The sequence below is a fragment of the Psammomys obesus genome, unplaced genomic scaffold (genome assembly GCF_907164565.1).
Source record: "Psammomys obesus unplaced genomic scaffold, mPsaObe1.curated_primary_1811, whole genome shotgun sequence".
NCBI lineage: Eukaryota > Metazoa > Chordata > Mammalia > Rodentia > Muridae > Psammomys > Psammomys obesus.
This window is the reverse complement of record NW_026590062.1, coordinates 23,251,251-23,257,555: the sequence shown is the minus strand read 5'-3', so window position 1 is coordinate 23,257,555 and position 6,305 is coordinate 23,251,251. Positions and strand designations below refer to the sequence as shown.

General features: G+C 50.4%; 1 long non-coding RNA gene and 1 pseudogene across 1 annotated transcript in view; one reads left to right on the top strand and one right to left on the bottom strand.

The window, feature by feature from the left end:
* The window catches only part of LOC129675724 (katanin p60 ATPase-containing subunit A-like 1), a 57,992-nt pseudogene extending 56,754 nt beyond the window's left edge, over positions 1-1,238 (bottom strand).
* The window catches only part of LOC129675725 (uncharacterized), a 36,952-nt gene continuing 31,004 nt past the window's right edge, over positions 358-6,305 (top strand). The window contains exon 1 of the long non-coding RNA XR_008719985.1: positions 358-581. This is a non-coding gene — a long non-coding RNA (uncharacterized LOC129675725). The remainder of the gene's footprint in view (positions 582-6,305) is intronic.

Below are 6,305 nucleotides of genomic sequence, written 5' to 3'. Positions count from 1 at the left end.
TGAATGAATGAATGAATGAATGAATGAATGAATGAATGAATGAATGAATGAATGAATGAATAAGCAGAAATGTCTAGAAATACACGGGGAAAGGCAAAGCCCTTTTAATGACAGGTATGCTGGGTGTCGCATCGACCTTGCGCCATACAAACGGTTCTTCACAGGGAGGCAGCGCCCTCGGAGGCCCAAGCTCCTCAAGGAGGCGATGGAGAGGGAATGGAAGGGGGATGGAGGGTCCCCAGTGCAGCCCTGAGCTTCACCTGCCCTTCTCCCGCCCGAACACGGACACCGCCCCAACTCAGCGACCAGCAGCCGCAACAACGCCCTCAGGGCGGCTCCCTCCGCATCAGTACCTCGCTGCGCTCCTGACCGCTGGGATCTGTCGTCCTTGCCCAGCGAGCCACCCAGCCTAGGCGGCGAGCCATCGAAGTACAAGACCCAAGACGCCCCACGGCCGCACGGCGCGCCTGTCCGCGCGGCTCTCGCGCTTCTCCTGCGAGCCAGCATCCTAGTGTTGGTGGGCTGCGGCTGCTCACCTGGGCGTGGCCGCCGGGTCCTCTCCGGTCTCCCGGCTTCCTCGGGTGAGCACTGAAATCCTGAAGGTCGGGGCTGTCACGGGGCGGGGCGCCCCAAGTCCGTTAGTTCGCGGCCTGCAAGGTTGCCATGGCAGCGGGGGGAGGGAGGAAGAGGAGGGGGAGGAAGAGAATGAGTCAGCGCTGGGAAGCGGTGGGGAAGGATGCGCAGCGGAGCCCTCACCGAGCGGGAACAGGAACCTGGGACTCTTGGCGGGGCGTGTGCGGGGCTTCTCGGTCTGAGGACGTGGCCTCTGAACCAGCCCTCGCCGACTCGTCTTGCCGTCCTCCCGGGAGTGGGGTGAGAGTGAGCCATTGCATAAGATGGACTAAGCACCTCTTTCAGCAATAGTAAGGACTCACGTGATGGCACTGAGCTCCGCACTACCCACCCCGACGGAATTCGAAGCTATAATGAGTGAGTCTTAGGCAGATGTCTGCAGACTCTCCAAGATCGCTGCTGTAATATGGCCCGGGCTTAACAACCTGTGCTTAAAATAAATTCATTTTTTATACTGACGAAGTAGTATAAAAGTCTGGCACCTCACTGTAGCTTTCAGATACTAGTTAATCCGGTCGTGATAAAAGTCAAAATATTTGCCTAGCCGTTGAAAGTAATTTGGCCGAGGGGGACGTTGACCTGTACTGATTACAAAGTCCTGTATCTTGCTAAAGGTCAAGGGGATTGTCTGTAGTTGTCGGAACATTTTTGCCGGGTGCACCAAAACAAAGCCAAAAAAAAAAAAAAAAAAAAACTGAACAAAACATTTTACTGTATGTAAATTTACCTCAAAAGTAATATAATGCCAGAACTGTAATAGAAACCCCACAGGCGTTCTAGGCCCAATCTCCAGCTTTTATAGATTAGGAAAATAAAAAATTAATAAAAAGGAGGAAGTGACTTACCGGCCTTCACATTTTCTCTTGATGCCTCTTAAATTAAGGCTGAGGATGCATTTCGTCTGTTAAAGGGCTCGCCTGGAATGCATAAAGCCATGAGTTTGACCCCCAGCGCCACAGAAATGAGAATGGTGGCTCATGCCTATAACCCCAGCATTCAGGAGAACGGAGGCTGGGGAACTAGGTGTTCAGGACCGACCTCGGCTACTTGAAAATTAAAGGCCGGCTTGGGATCTGTGAGAGCCTGACAGAGAAAAGAACAGTTAGGTTATGATGGAGCTGGGTGCCAGCCTAGCACCTGTCATCCTCAGATCTTGGGGGGGCTGAGGCAGGGCACTTCAGATTTTAGGTCAACCTGGGCTACAGGGTGAGGTTCTGTCTCCGAAAGGTGGGGGGAATAGGCTACTTCATTGTCAGAGTCACTCTGTCACACAGATCTTGTTAAAAGTGGTTCAAGTCTCTTGCCCAGTCCTCACTGAGGTACTGTTGGGGGGTCACGGGCTCAGGGTCACTTCTAGATCAAAATCATTTCTCTGAGCACTGAAGACCTCCTCACATCTCACCTGCTAATCTTCTCCCTTTCCTCCCTCTCCCACTCCCCCTCTTCCCTCTTCCTCCTCCTTCCCTCCCTCTCTTTTTTTTTTCTCTCCCTCTCCCCCCGAAACCAACCCCGTTTCTTGGCTTGTTTGCAAAGCACGTTTTTCTGAAGGTTTGGAATAGGTGGGTTTAAATTAAGTGCACACACTTGCATGCACACACACCCCTAAAATTAGAACTCCTTCCTCTGAAAAGTCCTTCATTGTGGCTGGAGTGCTCATGGCTGTCCCCACCCCACCCTCCTTTTCGCCATGGCGTTCACCTACCAACTCCCATTCCTTCAGCAGGAGCCACAACTTGCCACTGCCTGCATTTTTACAATGCCATCTCTCCCATCCTCTCCCTCCCTCTCTGTGTAGGCACTATTTTCCATCTCCTAGCCCATGATTTCCTGACTACCTGCCACTACTAACCAAAGTGTTTTTTCTACACAGAGGAAGCACCTTCCCCAAAGGAACTATGGTGTCAGCAATTACCATAGTTTTTTGGGGGGGGCGGGGCTGGGAGATTGCCCCCAGTCCTTACAGGGCTTGTCTTGAAAGCACATAGTTTTGAGCTCAAGTCCTAGAAGCAATGGGTGGAAAAAGCCGGGTGTGGCAGCTCAACTTGTAATCCCAGCATCGTGTGGGGACGGCAGGGAGGTCAAGCCTAGCCTATTTCGTGAGTTCCAGATCAGTGAGAACACCTGACCAGCACTTACGGCTCCTCTGGCTGCCATATGTGCTTACACACACACACACACACACACACACACACACGGGCGCACACGGGCACTCATGACCACACATGCGCACTGTATTTTCACAGCATTGTATATTTCCCCATATTCAATTTGATTTAGTCCATGTGCACATGACCTGTGAGTCTCCCTCCAGAGTGGTTTCAGTTATTAAGATGTTCACGACACCTGGGACAGGGGGTTCTCCACTAAAAGCATGCAAGCAAGATAAAGATAACTAGGATCTCTTCTACAGAGAAAGAAATTAGGCCAGGTGCCGTGACACACCTGTGATTCCAACACTCCAGGAGGCAGAGGCAGACAGATCGCTGGGAGTTCAAGGCCAGCCTGGTGCATAAAGGGAGGCCAAGATGGCCAACGCTACACCGAGAAACCTTGTCTCGAAAAACCAAAAGAAAAGAAAAGAAAAGAAGAAACAATGAAAAAAAAAACAATAAAAGAGAGAAAGAAATTGGAACCCTGTATATTGTTAGCTTATAGAGAGAAGTGGTGGCATTTAAGCCATAAGGTCCATCCTTAGTGATGTCCTAGGATGTCCTCCTAGGGAAGCAGCACTTGGCCCTGATCACCCGTCAAATTTTCTCCACAGCTCTGGTTCTCCTTTCCCAGAGAGAGTCATAGGAAGTGATCTGCTCCCAGCTCAGCACACATTTTTGTAGTAGACGAGGGCCACCTGATCCATCCATCCATTTCCTCTTCCCCCATTTTGATCAACACTAGCAACCTGCAGCCATGAAAAGAGCTGCCTTGATGTTCAGTGCCAGGATCCCAGGAAATCAGCTAAGCAGGACAGTGGGTGACGGCAGAGACAGCAGACAGCTGCTTAGGCGAGCTGGAGTTGATGGTGGCAGAGACCATAAACCATGGCAGCACAGCCAGAAACACCCCAAACCTTCACCCTTTGGAGGAATAAGAACCAACAAGAAACTTTCTTTCTGTCAGTGGATACTTTGTGTCTTAGTTCTGTTGCTGTGGAGAGACACTGTGATCAAGATTACTTATAAGGAAAACATGTCCTGAGTCTTGTTTACAGTTGTGGAGGGTGAGTCGTGGACCACCACGCTTGGAAGCATGGCAGCAGGCGGACACTGGAGCAGTAGCTTAGAGCTTATGAGAGAGAGAGAGAGAGAGAGAGAGAGAGAGAGAGAGAGAGAGAGAGCTAACTGGGAATGCTGTGAGCTTTCCTCAAAGATCACCCCAGTGACACACTCCTCCAACAACACCACACCTCCTAATCCTTCCCAAACAGTTCCACCACCTGGGGACCAACCCTTCCAATATCTGCACCCATTTTCATTCAAACGGTCACACTCTGTGTGGCTAAAGTGATAGGTAGCACTGTACAAACCCAGCCCAAAAACTGGAGTTGAAAGTGTATGTTAATTAGCCTATCACCCTTCTAAGGAGACGTAACATGTCCAATGCAATCATACTTTTCTCTTGGGATCTCCATCTTCTTGGACTCTAGAATCTGATACTGCCACTCACCCATCGAGTTGACCTATGACCCTTGCTCTCTTCAGAGCTTCCCATCTGTCCATTGTATTATTCCCATCTCCTCTACCAGTTCACATCCCACCCTCATCCCATTTTGTAGATTTCATGTCCCAACTCTAATGAATGTGGGGTTTAGGTTAGTGGGGAGGGGGCCCCTTTACTTCTCCCAGCTGTTTAGGGTTGAGGGGTTCCTTTAGAGCTCTATACCAATCTCAGTCAACAGCAGGAGCATCCAGCAGTCTCCTCCAAGCTGCTGTGCCCCCAAAGCATCTCTCTCCATCTGTCTGCTCCAAACCACCACACTGTCCATCTCTGGTCTCTCTAAGCTGCTACATGCCAGGCACCAACAGCACAGGCCACACCACAGGCCACACTTTCTGAGCTCTCATGTTTTTACTCCTCTGAGCCCCAGAACACATCCCTCTCCGTGCTGCACAGGAAGAGTGTTAACAGCTGTCAAAAGCCATGCTCCACAGGAGACAGTTATCAGCTATGGACAAACTGAATTCCAACTAAAACCCCACACTTGGGATTAAAACAAAAACACATTTACATAACATGAGTTTTTAGAGGAACCAAAACTTCCATTACAATGACATGGTGTGGGAATGCACATGTGCACGCAAATGCATATGGAGGGCCAGAAGTCACGCATCATCCCTCAGGCACCTTACTCCTTGGTTTTGCTGAGACAAGTCCTCTCATCTCTCACTAGCCTGGAACTCACCATGCAGGTTGGCCTGGCTGGCCAGCGAGTCCACACACACACACACCCTTCATACAGGTTCTAGGCCCTCCACCCTGAGCCTTCAACCTTGTCCAACAAACACTCACCCAACTGAGCTACCTACACATGGTCCCTTCCTTTTCCTCCAGTTCCTCCCCCAGGACTCCGGGAGTCCCCGTTGTCTATAGAAGATTTAAGTCCAAAGGCCACCAGTGGGTAGTGTTGAATTGCCTGTGCTGTTTTTATTTCACAGAGACCTACTATGTGGAGTTTAGTTTAGAAATTAGCTGCAGAGAGAGATTAATCTAACAATAGTAGTAGACTAGAATGATGATACCACAATAAAGGTACCTAAAACTTCCACATTGTGGGGTTTGGTGGCCCGCACCTGTAATTGTATATAAAACATCTGTGACCCGGTGATGTAAATATCCTTGGAACTTGGGGAAATAGGCAGCCACATGTGTTCAGCAGAGGGGACTCTGGCAAGTTAGGTTTCTGTGAGAGGAGGCTTTATGCACCCCATCCCTTCCCCCTGCACTCCCCACTGAAACAGTTTTCCTCCCTGGGTGTTGGCCTACTTACAGGTCACAAAGTGATCAATGCGATGGAGCTCATGTTAGCTGGCCTGCAACTGTGTGAATCAGAATAGCCTCAGACTCGGGGTCCTGCTGCCTTAGCCTCCCTGAGGCTGGTTCTACAGGTCTGTGCTCCTGGCCCAGCAACAGACATGCAGGCGTGCTGTTAAAGGTTGGAGCACAGCCTCAAAGTTAAGGCGACTCTGGAAGCTACCGAGCCATCTACTACATTTGGGAGAGCTGGAACTGTGCAAAGAGTGCTTTTGCTTCACAGTCTGCCTTCCAGGAGTGCTGGGCAGAAGGCACAGACCTAGCCGAGGGGAAGCGCCCTGCACTGCCCCACCCGGCAGGAGCCTGTGAGCTGGACTGCGGGTCTCAGCACACTCCCTGCTACATCTGCACCCTCCCCTCCAAGCTACCAGCTCAAGCAGCGAGAGTTTGCGGGTTTGGGAGTTCCAGCTAACCCACCTCCTCCCCCAAGTTTCTGGGCTCCAATAAAGCCAACCTCCTTTCTGGTAGCAGTTCTGCAGCCTTAGAGGCCACAGCTGCCCCCTGTGGTTTTCATATCCAGGTTCCTTTCAAAAGTTTTCATCCATCCATTCAACTCCTTACACAAAATTCTCTGCTAAAGTCCTTCTGGTTTCTTCCTCTTCTTCTTCTTCTTCTTCTTCTTCTTCTTCTTCTTCTTCTTCTTC